The 19,163-nt window shown below is 33.6% G+C and overlaps 1 non-coding gene across 1 annotated transcript; it reads left to right on the forward strand.

Moving 5' to 3' along the window:
• Positions 1 to 1,710: 1,710 nt before the first annotated feature.
• On the forward strand, positions 1,711 to 1,783 carry TRNAK-CUU (transfer RNA lysine (anticodon CUU)). The gene has a single exon. It is a non-coding gene; the product is annotated as a tRNA-Lys (tRNA).
• The last annotated feature ends 17,380 nt before the right edge of the window (positions 1,784 to 19,163 follow it).

Raw genomic sequence — 19,163 nt, forward strand, 5'->3', positions numbered from 1 at the left:
GGGTTCATGCCTTGAGATACTCGCATTACTCTCTAAAACTTTACTATATTTTTTCCATATTAGTTCAAACACTTATCATGGATGATAGAACATAACTTTAACTTCTAAGAGATGAGTTGTTGAGTGGTTACTTACTGTTATTTTCTTAAAACAAATTAGATGTGTTAATCGATAGCAGAGTAATTATCATCACAGCTCTTGGAATCTTTTCATGTTGTATATGTAAATATTTTTTAATTCAGGATACAATTTAATTTATAATGAAAATCTATAAACAAATTAAACAAGAATTTCGATCAAAACATATATATTTCAATTACCCTAAATAAACAAATTGGAGGGCGAGATGAATTGGGTTCAACTAGTTTAATACCTGGATACTGGCGGACGAATTACGTTGCTATGGCGTGGTGGCGTCGCTGGGGCGTGGTGGTGGTAATCGAACAAGACTCCCCTGGCAGACGAAATCAAGAGATCGGCGAAGACGTAATTGGACGACAAACCCGACTCCACTGGCAGACGAATTGGCCGGCAAGGTTACGCGATGGTTTCCGACGATTGAATTTTGGCGCAATTTTCAGGCGGGTGGTGCAGTACTGTTCTATCGGTAGTGCGTGTTTGCTGAGGAAGATGACGCACGCTTTTGGCTTTTTTTGTTTTACTGGCTTTCAATGCAAATTAAAATGATGGAGTAAGTAAATTAAAGGTAAGTTAAGTAATTAAAGAATAGTATATTTAGGGTTTTACTTTTTTAAAATAGAGATATAAGAGGTAACTAACTTTTAGTGGATATAGATGTGGGTGTGTTGATTTTTTTTTTAATTATTAGTAATTAGTAATATTAGTTATTATATACCTGAAATTACGTACAGGAATATATGAAAAAAAAATTAAAAAATATAAAATCAAAATGACCACTTAATAGGAATAAGTGGTTTCTTTAATATTAAATTTTTTGACAAGGTTCAAAAAGACCACCTTTTTAAAGGAGAGGTCTCATTTATCATGTCATAACAGACCACCTATAGAACAAATTAGGTTTTTTTGGCTAAATAATCACCCATGTCATTAAAGATGTCTCTCAAAGGTGATACTTTTGCCCATATTTGTAGTAGTGTCGTACTTTTTGAAAATATGAAAATATGATAAAAGTATGTGAAAATGAAAGTGTATTTCTAGATAATGAAAAAAAGTATTGGTATTTCTTTTGTTGAAATATATATTTTGAGATATAAACACTTCAAAATTGAAAAAGTTTTATTTTTTGAATCAGCAATATCGCGATTTACAACACTTGTCGTGTTTTGACTTGTCTGCGTCAGCTCCATAACGGGCATTAGAGTTGTGAATTTCTTTAATTTTTTTTCCCAACATACCTCAAAAACAATGCATCTTGGAAGAATTTCTTCATAATATCCTCCAAAGTTGTTTGTTTTGGAAGTGTTTCAAACTTTCCTTTTTTATGCATGTCATTGTTGTTTGATTCACATGAATTGTTTGGATATCCAAAAGTTCATGATTATGCAAAAAAAAAAAATTATAAATTATTTTTTTATTGTTAAGGATGCTTTAAAAGATGACATGTGTTTTTAGAGATAGCTGATTTCTTTTTTTTTTTTTAAATAGAGAGATAGCTAGTTTAAAACAATAGGCGTTGGTGGACGAAACAAATTTAAGTAGTTAGCTAACCTCAGCAAAATTAACAACAAAGCCCGTCTAGCTCAGTTGGTAGAGCGCAAGGCTCTTAACCTTGTGGTCGTGGGTTCGAGCCCCACGGTGGGCGACTGCTTTTTTTTTTTTTTTTTTCCTTATTTCTCTTTTTCTGTAACTATTTTATTTTGAGAGGGGTTTCTGTCAAATTTTTCTACTAGCATAACAATTCGTTGACCTGCCCCTTCTTTTTTTATAAAAGGTTTCAAGCAAAATACAAGTAAAGAAAAGGTTGGATTACATCCTAACAGCATGATATGCCACCTTGGTGCTCTACAGTAATCAAAACAATTTCAATATATTGTTCATCTCAGTTAATGATAAAAATAATCTAACTTCTCTTTTGCTCTTAAACTGTATGGCTCCTTTGGTATGCATAATTAGTTTTTAGGTAAGACTACTATCTAATACCATATTGATTGCATGATATTTTCTTTTTGACTTTGAATTTCTATATTTAGGTTTCTTTTAAAAGTTGGGTTATACTTCCTTCCGATGTTAAAAAAAAAAAGTTGGGTTATACTTCCTTCCGATGTAAAAAAAAAAAAGTTGGGTTATACTCGAGGACTAATGTAAATGACACTTCCTAAGTTTTCTCAAAGCTAGATAGGAATTAGGATTAGACGCGTCGGTATCACTTATTGAACCCCACAGCTTTATCCAAATATCAAAATTATGCACTTAATAAGATATTCCGCCAATTTTCTCTTTTGACAAGCTGCAGCCGAACAAAAAACAAAAATTTACACCCACTTTTATATCACTTTGAATCGACCACTGCCTAACATACAAATATGAGGTAAAAGTTTTTTGAAGAAGAACATGAAAGTAAAGAAATATTATCATTTTGAAATTCAAAGCAATGCAAGCCTCCTTCAAAAGTATTATAATTATGATCCCTAAAAAAAGTGTTGTTATTATGATCCCCTTAAAAAAGTTTTGTTATTATGATTATAGGAGAAGTTCATAATGTAAGGACATTAATAATATTATAGACATCTTTAATTACACTTTTAATAGATCATATTAGTTTCAAACTTCCTCACCGTACCATATAATAGCAATTGTAACTAGAAATATGATTTGGGGATACAGGCAAAGGAATTGCGATTTTGTTTTTGCAGTGTCATGTACTCTTTTCTGGTGCTTATGCTATTCCAGAATATAATATTATCAATATACCATAATACTTTTCTATGCAATACAATGTGGGTGTGACAGATCAAAGTTTTTACTTTCTATCTCGAACTGATCGTGTTCCAATATTTTCACCTTTAGACCTATAAGTACCTAAGGGCATCTCTTTTAGACTTCTACTCTAATTTACATGTGCACTGGAATCCCACTTTTGAGTGGTAATGATAAATCTCATATACAAGACATGACTCATGAGCCTCAGGTAGACTGTCATTCCCATCATGTAACCTTAACTTGAATCAAGAAATCTTGTGTAGAAAAACTTCCAACTTTCAACGATGCCCACGCGCAAGTCGCAACTACTTTCTATAGAAGAAACCTATCTTTTTTTCCACATTTGAGGTCTAATAAGATCTTATAAATGTTGGTAAATTCACATGTTACAGGTCCTACCCCTGTTTAATTAATCTCTTACTCACGACCATATATATATATATATACATATCATAGTGAAAGTATTGGGTCATATCGTCTGACCCAATATTCTCGTCAGACGGGCTGAGCCCAGTACTATAATATACATGCACAATCCAGCTAAAAATCTCGAATATTTCATTTCACTGATACCCTTCCCCAAAGATTAAAATCATCCCATATCTTCACTGTTACTAACAAAATCATCTTCATCATGCTCCATAATTCACCTTACAAGTGGTATAAGCAAATATTCTGCGTAAAACAGCTTCCAGATGAGCATGTAGAAAGAAGTTATTGCAGCTTTTTTGCTCAGATCAGTGGACTTATCAGCACTTCTCCACAGTAAAGCAGCTAATATACTGTGACCATTCCCACATAAAACCCACCACCACAACCACCACCATCACCACCACCGGAAACACCGGAAACAGAAGCTTCTCCATAATCAAAGTAACTAACAGAAGATCTTTCACGTTTATGAGCGTTTTGATGACCACCAAGAGCTTGAGAAGAGGTGAAGTTACGATAACAATAAGTGCAGCTGAAGATTTTGTTGTCATTATTAATACTCCACAAGAGGTGAATAATGCGTCAAAAAGTTTTGACACGCAAATTTTGAAGGAGTCTTTAAGTAGAGTTTTAGTGCCATTTTATCCATTAGCGGGGAGATTAAAGGAGAATGAGGAAAGTAGTCGATTTGAGATCGATTGTAATGCGGCAGGCGTCTCATTTGAAAACAATAAGTGCAGTTGAAGATTTTGTTGTCATTATTAATACAACATCTCTTCTGCAATTTAGGGGTAGTGTCTCACAATTTTGTTAAGCTGGCAGAAGAGGAATGAAGAAGAAGGAGAAAGTGAGAGAAAACAGAGGTTGGTGTTTTGTTTTCTTTTCAGTTGGATTTTGTTTTCTTTCAGTTGGACTTTGTTTTCTTTCAGTTGGACTTTGTTTTCTTTCAGTTGGACTACCTGAAAAAAATGAAGACTACCTAAAAATGAAGACTACCAAAAAAAAAATGAAGACTACCTGAAAAAGAATAAAGACCAACTGAAACCCAAATAAGTCTAACTGAAGTACAAAAACCAACTGAAAAAAAAAGAAGACTAACTGAAAACAAAATGAAGACTACCTGAAAAAAAATGAAGACTACCTGAAAAAAATGAAGACTACCTGAAAAAGAATAAAGACCAACTGAAACCCAAAGTAAGTCTAACTGAAGTACAAAAACCAACTGGAAAAAAAAGAAGACTAACTGAAAACAAAATGAAGACTACCTGGAAAAAAATGAAGACTACCTGAAAAAAAATTAAGACTACCTGAAAAAAAATTAAGACTAACTGAAAAAAAATGGAACCACCTGAAAGTCGTCCGACCAAAGATTATGGTCGGACGAGTCCGACACAATACGTTCTCTATATCATATTAGGTAATTAGGAAAGAAAATAGAGTACATATTGGGAGTAATATTTTACACTATGACTTATACGACGTAATTAAAACCTCATACGTGTATAATGACATAGATTTCAACAATAATGACATAAAATATACAAAATTATCATGATAAATCTGATGTCATTTGTCATTTATTTCATATCTTTTGAGTTTTTTAATAAAAGAAATGGTGATTTATGAGTTGTTATACCATAAATTATGGTGTAATAATTAATATCTAAAAACAATTGTATAAAGTAATGTCTTGCACTTGAGCAAAACAAAGGTCTAGCTAAAAACAAAAAAACAAAAATCACGACATATTAACTAGTGTCGGTTTAGTTCGTTGACATGAAAAAAATATGAGAACTGAAAATTTAGAAGAAGTTGAAAACGATAAAATTGTGTGGTTAATATGAACATGCATGAAAAATAGTATTTTATAGGAAGTTCTATCTTTAGCAAAATGATCAAGTAATTCACATACTTAATCTAGACTTGCTATAAGATTTTATGATTCCTCATACTCAATCAAACAACTATGTACGTACTCTTTGGTAATATAAAACTTCTCGTACCCCATCATTAAAACTTTATGTTACTTGGAATCTTCATTGAAGTTGCATATCTTCGGAAGAAAGTTTCTTCATAGATAAAATTTTCTTGTAAATTCATTTTCTACCCATTTTCCGTTTTCATACTACCTAGGGTGCGTTCTGTTCAACTTAAAAAATTAAGTTTCAGGTCCAATAAGTTCAGATAAGTTCAGATAAGTTGCAATAAGGTCTAATAAGTGCAATAAGTTCCAATAAGGTCCAATCAGGTGCAATAAGTTCCAATCAGGTACAATAAGTTCCAATCAGGTGCAATAAGTTCCAATCAGGTCTAATAAGGTCCAATAAGTTCCAATCAGGTCTAATAAGGTCCAATAAGATCCAAATAGTCAATGTTTAATAAACATTTGTATTATTGTCCACTATTTTGTTATTCATAATTTCATATCACTATTAGCGGATTATGTTATTATTAGAAACACCCTTAAACGGAAAGAGGAAAGATTTTTAGGAAACGGATGGAGTAATAATTAAGGTTAACAATAATAATAATGATTATTAATTTTTTGATTTTCTACTAGTGTTTTATAAAATTAAAACAACACTATTAGATATATTAGTGATGAAAGTTATGTATAGGCAAATATATAAATAGTAATTTTTTTGTTAAATTAATTATCATAAGAGATAATTAATAATCATTATTTTTTAAAGGACGAATTATAATAATTATTATTCCATAAAAAAATTTGAGGGGTAGTATTTACGTTAGTGGTAATATTTATGTTATTCATGGTCAATGTTTTTGTCTAATAAGGTCAAATAAGTTTCAATCAGGTTCAATAAGGTCTAATAAGTTTCAATCAGGTCCAATAAGGTCTAATAAGTTTCAATCAGGGTCAATAAGTTCCAATAAGGTCCAATAAGGTCAATCAGGTTCAATCAGGTCCAATAAGTTCCAATCAGGTTCAATCAGGTCCAATAAGTTGAATCAGGTCCAATCAGGTTTAATAAGTTCCAATAAGTTCAGTTCAGGTTCAATAAGTTCAGTTCAGATAAGTTCCAATAAGTTCAGGTCCAATAAGTTGAATAGAACGCACCCCTAGTTGAACTTTATGGGAACATACACTTGCGACATTTAACCAATTCAATAAACTAAAAGGTCACTAATTCTTAAATAATGCATGTCAACTAGTATGAATTAGATCGGTTGAAACGCTGAAAATTGCATGATGCACCCTCTGCACAGGCAGGCTGGCTAGCCTGTAAATTGCTAAATATAATCTGTTCATGATGTGGAGTTAAATGTGATCTTGCTTCAGGGCAACACCATCTCTTTCTATCAAGTCATCCACTCATCTCCCCCACCACCGAAGAAAAAGCCTTTCTTTACGGGAGGGTGATGAAATAAATAACAAATTGGTGTAGTGTAATACCATAGTATCTCAGTAAAATAATAAAATCACTCATCATTCTTTTGGTTCCCTCGCTTAGATCTGACTTCTGACAGATGCAGAGTGGCCAAAATGCTCTATACTTTAATAGGGCTCTTTTATTCAACAAGCAAGTTCTAGGTACTCCCTCCGTCTTTTTTTATTTGCTACATTTTGCCATTTAGAGGTGTCTCAATTTATTTGCTACATTTGCCAACATTACTACAAATGATAATAAAACAAACATCCAAAAGTTCAGCCCAAAAAATTAGCCCACTTAATCAAATTCCCTAAACCTACCCAACCCACCTAACTCAATTTATTACCCCACTCCCTCCATTTAACCCTACCCCAACCCCCTATAACTACTCCTCCAAAACCCTAATCTCATAACTTCCGTCATTTTCTTCTCTCTCCTTCTGACTCTCTCTCTCCTTCTGACTGTCACTTTCCTCTCTCTTCTTCTTCTTCAAACCCTCAGATCTAGGGTTTTTTACTCCAAAATTGTTGAAAAAAACAGTAGATTAATTATCTACTCTTTTCTGCGATCATTATAAACCTAGATTTTGTCATTTTGGAGTGATTTCAGAAACGAGTCCCCTGTTTCTTCGGTATTTTGAGTGATTTTGGGTATTTCATGGATGAGTTTACTCCGAAATCAAAGAAACGGCTCTTTGATTTGATGGACGAGTTAGATGCGGAGGCTAAAAATTCTAGGGTTGCAAAAAAATCGTTGGATTTTGGTTCGTTTTGTTGGTCTTGTGGCGCGCCTTCAAGAAAACCACAGATCTTCAATTTGGTGGTGTATTTGAGGGCAAAAAACCTGAAAAATTGGAAGATCCACCTCCGGAAGGCTTTAAATCATGGCGAGCTTACCTCTCTTGGTATAAAAACCATCTCGAAATGGTTTCGGAGAGTCCCCTTTCAAATTTTGACTCAGATCGGTCCACTCCTTAACTTAAATCTTTGTTTTTAAAATTTTAGGAAGTTTTTTTAACTTGCTTTGCCTGTGGGGTTGCGTTTGATTAGATTGCATGTTTAGGTTTTTGTGTTTTTTTCATGTTTTAGCCTCGATTTGTTTATACGCATGTTGTTTATGCCTGATCTGTTTATAAACTTGTTTATTTTGCCTTGATTTGTTTAATTTCTGTTTATTTTGCCTTGATTTGTTTAATTTCTGTTTATTTTGCCTTGAGTTGTTCTGTTTATATGATATTTTCACTTGATCTGTTAAAACATGTTAATTTAAGCCTTGAGTTGTTCTGTTTATATGATATTTTGCCTTGATCTGTATATATATGTTGATTTTACCCTTCATTAGTGCTGTTTATATGATATTTTCACTTGATCTGTTAAAACATGTTAATTTAAGCCTTGAGTTGTTCTGTTTATATGATATTTTGCCTTGATCTGTATATATATGTTGATTTTACCCTTCATTAGTGCTGTTTATATGATATTTTCACTTGATCTGTTAAAACATGTTCATTTAAGCCTTGAGTTGTTCTGTTTATATGATATTTTGCCTTGATCTGTATATATATGTTGATTTTACCCTTCATTAGTGCTGTTTATATGATATTTTCACTTGATCTGTTAAAACATGTTCATTTAAGCCTTGAGTTGTTCTGTTTATATGATATTTTGCCTTGATTTGTTTAATTTCTGTTTATTTTGCCTTGAGTTGTTCTGTTTATATGATATTTTCACTTGATCTGTTAAAACATGTTAATTTAAGCCTTGAGTTGTTCTGTTTATATGATATTTTGCCTTGATCTGTAATAATATGTTGATTTTACCCTTCATTAGTGCTGTTTATATGATATTTTCACTTGATCTGTTAAAACATGTTCATTTAATCCTTGAATTGTTCTGTTTATATGATATTTTGCCTTGATTTGTTAAAACATGTTCATTTAATCCTTGAATTGTTCTGTTTATATGATATTTTGCCTTGATTTGTTAAAACATGTTCATTTAATCCTTGAATTGTTCTGTTTATATGATATTTTGCCTTGATTTGTTAAAACATGTTCATTTTATCCTTGAATTGTTCTGTTTATATGATATTTTGCCTTGATTTGTAAAACTGTTCATTTAATCCTTGAATTGTTCTGTTTATATGATATTTTGCCTTGATTTGTTAAAACATGTTCATTTAATCCTTGAATTGTTCTGTTTATATGATATTTTGCCTTGATTTGTTAAAACTTGTTCATTGAAGCCATAACTTATTCTGTTTATATGATAGTTTGCCTTGATTTGTTAAAACTTGTGCATTTTACCCTTGATTAGATCTGTTTATATGATATTTTGTTATATATATGTTCATTTGCCTTTATTTGTGTGTGTGTTGGTGTGATCCTCTATGATGAAATAGGATGTTACATCCAAATTGTTACTCCATTTTGCATTTAATCAGTGGTAAAATGAATAGAATTGTAGTATAAGAATTGATGAGGCATTTGTGTTATATTTTGGTTTTTGTTTGGCTGTCCAATTTAGTTTTAATGACATATACAAAGTTTACATGAGAGGTGCACTATGTTCCTCAATGATGAATGAGGTCAGATGATTTATACTAAGGACATTATGCCTTTTAAGACCAGTATACTCATGTTGCCACCAATTTTTTGTGCTCTTCTTTTCAACTTTTCCTCTGTTTTAATAGCATGTGTTGAGTAATATGGATGAGTGGGGACTCCCTGAGAGGAACTTAAATCATGCGTTGATCTGTGTTTTATTGAAATTGGCCTTCATTATCATTTTGTCTTAAATATGATCGAGAAAAAAATGAAATCTAATTGAAGTTTTTGTGAAACAATGTTCAATTTGATTTTCTTTTTTTCTCGATCATTTGTTTGATACAATGATACCCTGTTTTTTGTTCTTAACCTTACATGAACTTTTATTTTTACTAACTGTTTTTTGCACTACAGTTTTTGTAAACCTAACTAAACTTGAACTTTTATTTTTACTAACTGTTTTTTTATGGATGATATATCAAGTGTTTTATTTTTTTAACTTAACATAACCCAACATGTTTACATATTATAAATGTAAGATTTAGTACAAAATGTTTTTAACTACATATACAAAATGTTTAACAACCTATATATGTTGTATTTTACTTACAAAATGTTCTTGCACTCTAATGCCCAAAAAATTGGCCTTCAAATGCCCATTGCTTGCTGTTTTTGCTTTATATTATCCCAATACCATCATCTGAATCTTCATCCCCATAGTTTGCTTCTTCTTGATCATCTTCAAGATGACCTTCTTCTGCCCATTTTCTGCTCTCTTCTACTAATTGTGGGCTAATGACAATACTTGTTGGTAACTCACCCTCCTCTCAAGTGATTTCTTCCCCATATGTGGTATGTGGTAATTGTTGTTACCCTTAACTATTAGAGTCTCCTTCATCACTTGTTGTAGAGTTAACCAAATGTGATTGCATAGCTTAGGATCATAGTTGTCAAATGCCTTGTTACTGCCTTCACCAACTGTTTCACACTCCTAGGTGCTATTTGATCTTTAAGGTTTGAATTGCATTAAAAAAACCAAGATCTAACACATTCATATCTGGTGACTGTGCTGGCTGATTGATTAATCTGATATCAAAACCATCTTTTTGTGCTTCCAACATGAACTGCTCATCAGTACTTGCTATGTGTGGCCTTGCATTGTCTTGGACAATCCATATTTGCTTGCATCCATTATCTGGCCACTTGTTTCTTATAGATGGCAGTATGTGATTTATGAGTTTCTCCCTTATGACATCTTTTGTGATGCTTAATTGAGCTTTGGTTTCAATCACCCCAGCATCTCTGTTACAACTTGACCTCTTTGCTGCCACCTCTTCTATGAATGGGAAGATTCCTATCTTCCCATCAAAACTGACCTCTCCACTTAGTGCTATGTGTGGCCTTGCTAGTGCAGCTATGAACATCACTTTGACAATGAACCTCTTGCTTTTGCATCTTCTATATGGCTCTGTTTCACCAGGAGCTAGGTAGTACCTTTGAGAAATTTTGCTCATGCAAAACCATTTCTCATCCACATGCACCAAATTATACATGTTGCTGAATTTTGGTATTGTTTGGATAGTGTTTGGTATGATAGAACCCAAACACCACAAAACCCTTGCAATTTTATGTGCTGGAGTCAGGTGTGGTTTTATGGCATTAGTGTGTTTTTTGATTGCTCCCCTTTTCACCAATCTGTGCAATGTAGACCTGTGTATGCCTAGGGATGCTGCTGTTGCTCTTATAGTAGTCCTCTTTCTTAGAGGAATTGCCATTAACCTTTGAGGATCTAATTGAATTCTTTTTCTTCCTACCTCCCTGTTTTTTCTGTGATTCACATCTATTCTTGCATCTTCTTGAAGTTGTTGTCTTAACTTCTTCCATATTCTTCCAATTGTCCACCTTGAAGTATTCAATTCAATGGCAATTTTTTTGATAGCCCCTTGAGGTATAGTGAATATGCCATTAAATTTTGTGTAAGCTACTTGTTGTAGCCTGTTTGCAACATGACATCTTGAGTTGTTGTGCAAAAAATGTGTGCTGTTGACCACTATTTCTGGCTGTTGCTGTTCTTCATGTTCTTCATGTTCTTCATGTTCTTCATGTTCTTCCTCTGATTCACTATCTGTCCAATCATATTCTGAGACGTGTACATCTGAATCATCATCTAACCATTCAGCCACCAACTCTTCTTCATCATTCCATGTTCCATTGCTGAGAAGTTATTTTCTTCTTCTTCACTTGATGTTGCTGGTGCTCTGTTAAGATCAAAGGCCTCTTGTTGTGGTTGAACTTGTAAGTCTGGTAATGGTTGTGGTTCTGGTTCTGGTTCTGGTTCTGGCAGTGGGTCATTCAGATCAAAACTTGGGTAAGTTGGTGGTGAATTAAGAGCTGATGGGGATGGTGTTGAAGTGTTATCAGTAGATTTGTCTAGGGGGGCCATAGCTAAGCTATGGATGCCAGACATGTTCAAGCTGAGAAAGCTTCCACACTTTCCTCAAGTGAAGCTATGAAATCAGAAATGGCTTGTATAAAACTCTATGATGATTTTGCTCTGAGAGTTAATCTACCCAAACCCCCCCCCCAAGGAAATGGCTACTGCTGGGTGGTTTTTATGGTGGTTTAAGCTGCTGGTTGGTGTCTTTGATGGTGGTGGTGGCTGGCTGCTGGTTGGTCTGTTTGGTTATGTTGATGGAAGTGGTGAAAATAATAAATGCAAGTGTAAAAGTGGTTGTGTATATATAGTCCACAATTTGTTAGGATTTTTTTATGTTTTTAGGGGGAAAATTCAATTCCCTCTTAAGTTCGAATATTTGGGTAAAATTTCAATACCTGTTATGTAATCTACCTTTAAAATTTTGGAGGGAAAATTTTTGTTCCCTTTGGTTGTATAATTGTAACAGAATAGTTTAGTTGTATTGCTTGTATAAAAATTTTGGAGGGAAATGAAATCCCTCTTTCTATATAAATGGCGCCTTCCTTAAAAAAAATGTGGGCCAACTCTTTTTTTTGCCTTCTAATCTTCTTTTTCACAACTTAATTAACCACAATTACTTTTCTTCAAAACACCCACTGCACACCCACTGTACACCCACTGTACAGTGGTCCCCACCCTTTTCCTTGGTCTTTGTGATAAAGTGCTTGTAGCAAATAAAAAAAGACAGAGGGAGTAAAACTTATTGCTCTCTATTTTATTTTAATTTCATTCATAAGGGATAGCCAAACGGCATTTATAATCAATTCCTGAAAAATCGAAAATTCCAACATAGGTATATAACACCTTAGAACTAGATACATCGCAGATTTGATAAAAAATAGCCTTAATAAAAAACTTCATCTGAAGCAATACAATCTGTAAGTTCGCCCTGATTTGGCTAACTTCCGCAGATGCATAGTCGTTTGGGTGAAAATACTTTCGTGGTTTTCTAGATTCTTACAGAGAATAATGATTGTTAGATCTTCTTTCTTCATTAGACGAACAAAAAAAGAAATGGAACATCCTAAAATAAATACCATCTTAATGATGGGATATACTTATTGGAAGCAATTAAAAAGGTTTTTGGGAATTACCACCTGTACGAACACCAGTGGAAGCCCCTACAAATATTCACAATTGAGACCAAGAAGAAAAGTGATGAAAAAACAAAGAGAAAGAAGAAAGAATGAAGGAAAAACCTTCAAAAAAGAAGAAAACCTAGCGACGGAGGCTAGGAAAATACCCTCCCAAGGAGAAACCCTAGAGAGAAAAAATCCTCTCAAGGAGAAACCTAGAGGGAACCAATAACTTATTGGTCTTAATTAATCCGTTTTAATTTTACATTTTATTGGGAATAATTATATATGTAATAGTTATAACAAAATTTTGACCATTATACAATTATTGAAATCTTAGCTTTTTTTTTTTATAGATTAGTTTTGTCCATCGATTTAATTAACATTCGAAACATAGGATATTGGATAAATAATTAGCTCCACTAAAAAAAATGAAAACCAAGTATCATTGAGCAACAGTTACTTGTCATTGGCTTCCATTTTTTTTGTTATCACCATTATTAACAAAGATTTGTGGAATCCCTAAAAAAACAAAGATTTGTGAAATATAAAGTCAATCAATATATACAAAATTTTAATATAAAAATTTATTAATGTAGTATAAATTTTGGTTATAGTTTAATTTAAAAGTCGACTCAATGAATGGTGTGGATCTAACATAAAAAATAAGTTATGACGGCTACAATTTTATTGTAACCATTGTAAATCTTATATTTATTTGAATTTCGTCTGATCTAATTAGACTTAATTGCGAAGGCAACAACTTTTCATCAAGGTATCCTCTTAGTCATTCAAAAGAAGATTCAAAATCTACAAATATAAAGCGAGAACATGCTCGTTGTTAACGCATATCCAAGGTATTTGTTCCCTCTTGGCAAATACTTCATCTGTTCTTTTTGTATTGAAAACAATTGAGTTTTCACACTTGTCAATGTGCAACTTCAACTATTAATATCTTTAATTACTTTTTTTAGTAAAATTATACAAATTTGATATTTTAAAAGTACATATCGGGATGAATCTAACAAGACCTCACATGACTATATTTTTCCTTATATAAAAATCACAATAGATAATTAAAGTGTGGTGAGTGAATAGTGTAAAGATCTCATTGTTGCAACAGAAAAAGAACAAAGGAAGTAGCACACATCATCCACGACATCAAAGCATTGCTTCAATCTTTTAATACTTGAAATATCAAACACATCTACCTTTATAATTCTGCGTTGAACGTTATTGTTGTAAACAATTACCTTTATAAAAAAATTAGACTTAAATTTATCCCTAAATTTTATTTTAATTTTTATTGAGAAGAACATACCTTTAGTAACAACAACTTATTCTCTCGGTCTTAATATTAAGGAATAGAGAGTATTACATATGAAAAACTCCATTTGTTTAGATTTTAACAAGTTGCACAAGAGATAAAAGGTATGAGCCACTTTATATTAAAATGATAAAATAGATTCGCTAGGAAAAAAATAACGGTTTTTTCACCAGATATCCCCGAGTTTCCAAAAAATTCACCTGGTACCCTCCATGTTTTCAAAATTCACCACGTACCCCTAAGTTTCAAACAAATACACGGGGTACCCTTAAATGCCCTTAATGACTAACGGCGTTAACCGCCGTTAGTCATTAACCCTAATTTTCTATTTTCAACTCTAATTAACCTCTAAACCTAAACCTAACCCTAACCCTAACCCTAAACCCTAAACCCTAAACCCTAAACCTAAACCTAATCACCCTTCCCCACCCTCCCACCACCCTGCCCCTTGCCCCACCCCCACCCCCGCCCCCGCAGCCCCCCTCCCTCACCCTAGCAGCCCTCCTCCCCACCCCCGCAACCCCCACCCCACCGCAGCCCCCCACCCTCCCTCCTGCACTCCACGCAACCACTGCAGCCTCTGAAATCTCACCCCTCCCCCACACCCGCACCCCCACAGCACACCCCCACCCGCGTCACCACAACACCACCTCGCTTCCATTTTCGCACCCCTCCCCCACACCCGCACCCCACAGCACACCCCCACCCGGTCACCACAACACCACCTCGCTTCCATTTTCGCACCCCTCCCCCACCCCCATTGCACCAGCCTCATCCAATTTCCGCGAAACAAAAAGTCCCCCCACAGCGAAAAAAATAGAGGGAAGAAGAAGGAGTTGCAGGCGGCGCGGGGGGTGCAGGCGGTGGGGTGCGAAAATGGAAGGGGGTGGTGATGTGGTTGGCGCGGGGGTAAGGGAGAGGGTTGGGGGGAGCGCGATGGGGAGGGAGGGGTGGGGGGACTGCTGAACTGAACTGAGTGGGGGAGGAGGGCGGCACGAGGGTGGGGAAGGGGTTGCGCGGGGTGGGGGAGGAGGGCGGCTCGAGGGTAGGGGAGAAGGGCGGCGTGAGGGTGGGGGAGGGGGCAGGGGTGGTGGGAGTAGGCCAGGGGTGGTGGGTGGTGGGTTAGGGTTAGGGTTAGTGTAAGTGTTAAGGTTTAGGGTTAGGGTTAGGGGTAGGGGTTAGGATTAAGGTTAAGATTAGGGGATCAATTAAGGTTAAAGTAAAAAATTAGGGTTAATGACTAATAGCGGTTATCGCCGTTAGTCATTAAGGGCATTTAAGGGTACCCCGTGTATTAGTTTGAAACTTAGGGGTACTTGTTGAATTCTGAAAACATGGAGGGTACCAGGTGAATTTTTTGAAAACTCGGAAGTACTTGGTGAAAAAACCGAAAAAATAACTAACCAAAATTTAGTCAAATTACCTTGGTCGTTACGAAAAAAAATTAGCTAACTAAACTTATATCAAACAAGTACAAAGAGTAGGGCTACAGGGAATCACGTGTGTAGTATACTAGTATTAGTATAAAGAAAGGCCAGAGTACGAAAAGTAAAAAAGAATTCACCCCAAAATGGAAAGTGAGAACAACAAAAATAAGTAGAGGTAGCGCTAGTAATCGAAAGAGCTTTTCACTTTATACATATACTCCATATTGTATACCTGGATGATAGAGAACCGAAATACTCTCCATCACTAGGTGTACATGTACGACAGTACAAGGATAGGAGTTAGCTCAAGTGGGTAGAACACTCCCCCTTGGTCCTTGAGGTTAGGGGTTCGATATTTACCTCAGTATTATGTTGGGGTATTTCCTTAGCATGTTATGCATGCCTTACCAGTCAATGTGTTGGTGTTTCCTACAGGCTATTAGCCTTGTAGGGGTTAGCCCTTAGGCTGACTTAATTTCCTAATCAAAAAAAAAAAAAACTAGGTGTACATGTACCGTACACTATCAAATAAGACCTGACCTAATAATAAAGGTTTGGCATCATAACTTTAAGTTTATGAAAAATCTTAATAGGGGTTATTTGGTGTGAGGTTTCTCTTGTCATCCCCCTCCCTTTAAAGAGTATGGCCTACAAATCTGACTGGTTGTACCTATGTGGGGTGTCAATTAATAGGGTTGTTCATCTTACCAACTTTTTAAAAAAATATACCGTACACTCAACACTATTTTTTTTTACTCATCACTAATTATTTGCTCATTAGTTCTACAAACGAGCAATAACTAATAATTAAAAAAAAGTCTTTAAATACATGGTACATCTAATCTTTTTTTAGATAAAAGACCATATTGAATTGCCAAAAGACATTCAAGTCATTAGATCAAACATTTACTATTAGATAAAACTTTGCTCGATATACGGTACACCTATATATATGATATAGGTCATGAATTTCTTTTTACACGATTTTTATGTCTTAACTAGTTATTAGGTCCGGGCTATGACCCGGGTAACGAAAAAATTCATTTATTAATATAATACTTTATGATAATAACACTAAATACAACTTAATCTAGTGGCTCGCTAAAACTTTAGCATATGTACTTGAGGTCTCGGGATCAAACTCTATACTATGCAATTTCTTAATTTTTTTTATTATACATGGATTACATGAACTAAAACTCCCTAGGGAGAGCACCACGTGGCACAGTTTCTTGTTTTCACACGCCTTTTAATATATTTGAATAGGTTACTAGGTGTTTATACAAAAATTTCACCATTATCATCCAAAGAGTTTCGTGAACGCTACTACTAAGCTAAGCCATTTTCTAATAGTTTCAGACTTATTATACTGTAACACCCCCAAATTTCTCTCTTTTGGAAAACTTATTTTCATATAAAACTCCTTGAGAAACTTGAGAGTATTACCGCCACGTGATAACGTTAAAGGCTTTAATACTAACTACTAACTGAACTTTAAACTAATGCAGCGGAATAACTGAACTAACTTCTCTTTATAAATATAAACTTTATTGTACAATTATATAACAATGGAAATAAAGACAATAAAATAACAACTCCTTGACTAATTATGATTCCTCACTAGCTCCCCCATATGAAGTATGCATCATATCAACCTGTAAAATCTGCTCACCAAAAGGGTCATCACAGGGACAATGCCATAAAACAAAACAAAACGCGTGTCAGTAAAAATACTGAGTACATGTATATGCGGAATATTAAACACTTTATTTGATTAAACTTTTGAAATATTTAATTTCAAAAAACCTTTCTGGATACTTGATAATACTTGTATAACATAACTTTTGAAATATTTAATTTCGAAAAACCTTTCTAGATACTTGATAATACTTGTATAATAAAAGTATATAACCTTAATAAAAATCCTTTTTCCTTGCCTAGGTACCTTGCCTAAAGTGTGCACACCCCCCAAGTTTAGTATTCCTTACTGAGTCTATTACGAGGGAACTACCTTGTCCACATGACTTATACAAAAAGTACATGGGTAAATAATATAATAGCTACCGTTCTTGCTAATAAATAACAAGCCGTGGCCTCTTTATAATTGTGATCATAAAAGATCATATATCTAATAAAAATCCTTCTGAAATAATCCTCCTTTAAAAAGAATAATAATTCTTAAAACTTAGCCATATAAAGGCATAAATAAAATAACTTGCTCAAGGTTAACCTTTGAAAAATAATAATAGTTCAAAAACACTCCTTTTAAATATTTAAACATGAATCAAAAGATCAAACTCCTTCTAAAATATTTGAATATAAATTCAAAGATAAACTTTATAAATATATTAAATGAAAGACATAATTCAAAGTTCATAAATAAAATTTTAAACATTCAAACATGTTCATATAAAACAGATGCAGTTCATAATAAAACTCATAAAAACATATATTTCAATCAAAATATTTTCCTAAAAACATAATACTACACTTGCAAAACAATTATTAAAGATCTACAAATACACGCACCTTGAAAATTAATAACTACTAGGGAGAAGAGAAAAGGTAGGCTAAGAGGGAGAGAGAGTTTAAACTTGAGAAAAGAGATTTATTTCTCAAATTTGGTGTGAAAAATATGATGGGTGGAGACCCCTATTTATACTAGTTGGAAAGTAGAATCGGAATAGGATTAGGAAACTAAAAGATAGATTTAGGAAAAAGATAAACTAATCTAGCTAAGATAAACTAATATTTACGCTTATCCAACTAAGATTAGGAAAAGATATAAATTATCCCATAATACATAATATATAAGGTAAATAACTAAAAGATAGTTAAAAGAAGAAAAAAGATAACAAAATTATCACACAGCTAACAACTTAGCGCGTGATTATGGCTAAAAATTTCTTTTTCTTTTTTTTTTCTTTTTCTTTTTATAAACCTTTTTTTTTTTTTTTTTCTTTTTTTTCTAAACCTTTTTAGATTTCTTAAAATATTTTTAATTTTATTTTGAACAAACTACTTGAATTAAAACTTAGGAAAGTTAGGCCCAAAATTCATTTGGGCTAAAATTTATTTTAAATACCCAAAACTTTTCTTAAAAGCCTTTCTAATAAATAATAAGCCTTTTTAGTAAATAAAACCTTTTTCAAAAACTAAAATTTTATAAAAATATAAATAATAACTTACTAAAAATACGGAGTATTACAGACTACCCCCTTAAAAGAAGTTTCGTCCTCGAAACTTGAACAAGCAAGTAAGAAGTAAAGCATGTAATTCACTATACAACAAACTCTCTATAAAATAAGTTGGCTCACATAATAACTCATAAAATAAGTCAAAATAGGTCAAAAATAGCGTTTTAAGTTAAAAGCGCGAAACTCTATCGTATTCTACCCCTCTTAAAAGGAGTTACGCCCCCGTAACTCGCTAAGGCTTAAAACTTGACTTAAAATTATTTACCAACTTTGTAATGAAAACAATTAAGAATCTTTGCGGAAATGATAATAAAAATCACTAGAGAGATAAACTTTCAAAAATACTTTTAAACTTTAAAAAAATAACCTCTATTTCAAGGTATTTGAAAT

Source organism: Beta vulgaris, chromosome 1 (genome assembly GCF_026745355.1).
Source record: "Beta vulgaris subsp. vulgaris cultivar EL10 chromosome 1, EL10.2, whole genome shotgun sequence".
In the NCBI taxonomy this organism is placed as follows: domain Eukaryota; kingdom Viridiplantae; phylum Streptophyta; class Magnoliopsida; order Caryophyllales; family Amaranthaceae; genus Beta; species Beta vulgaris.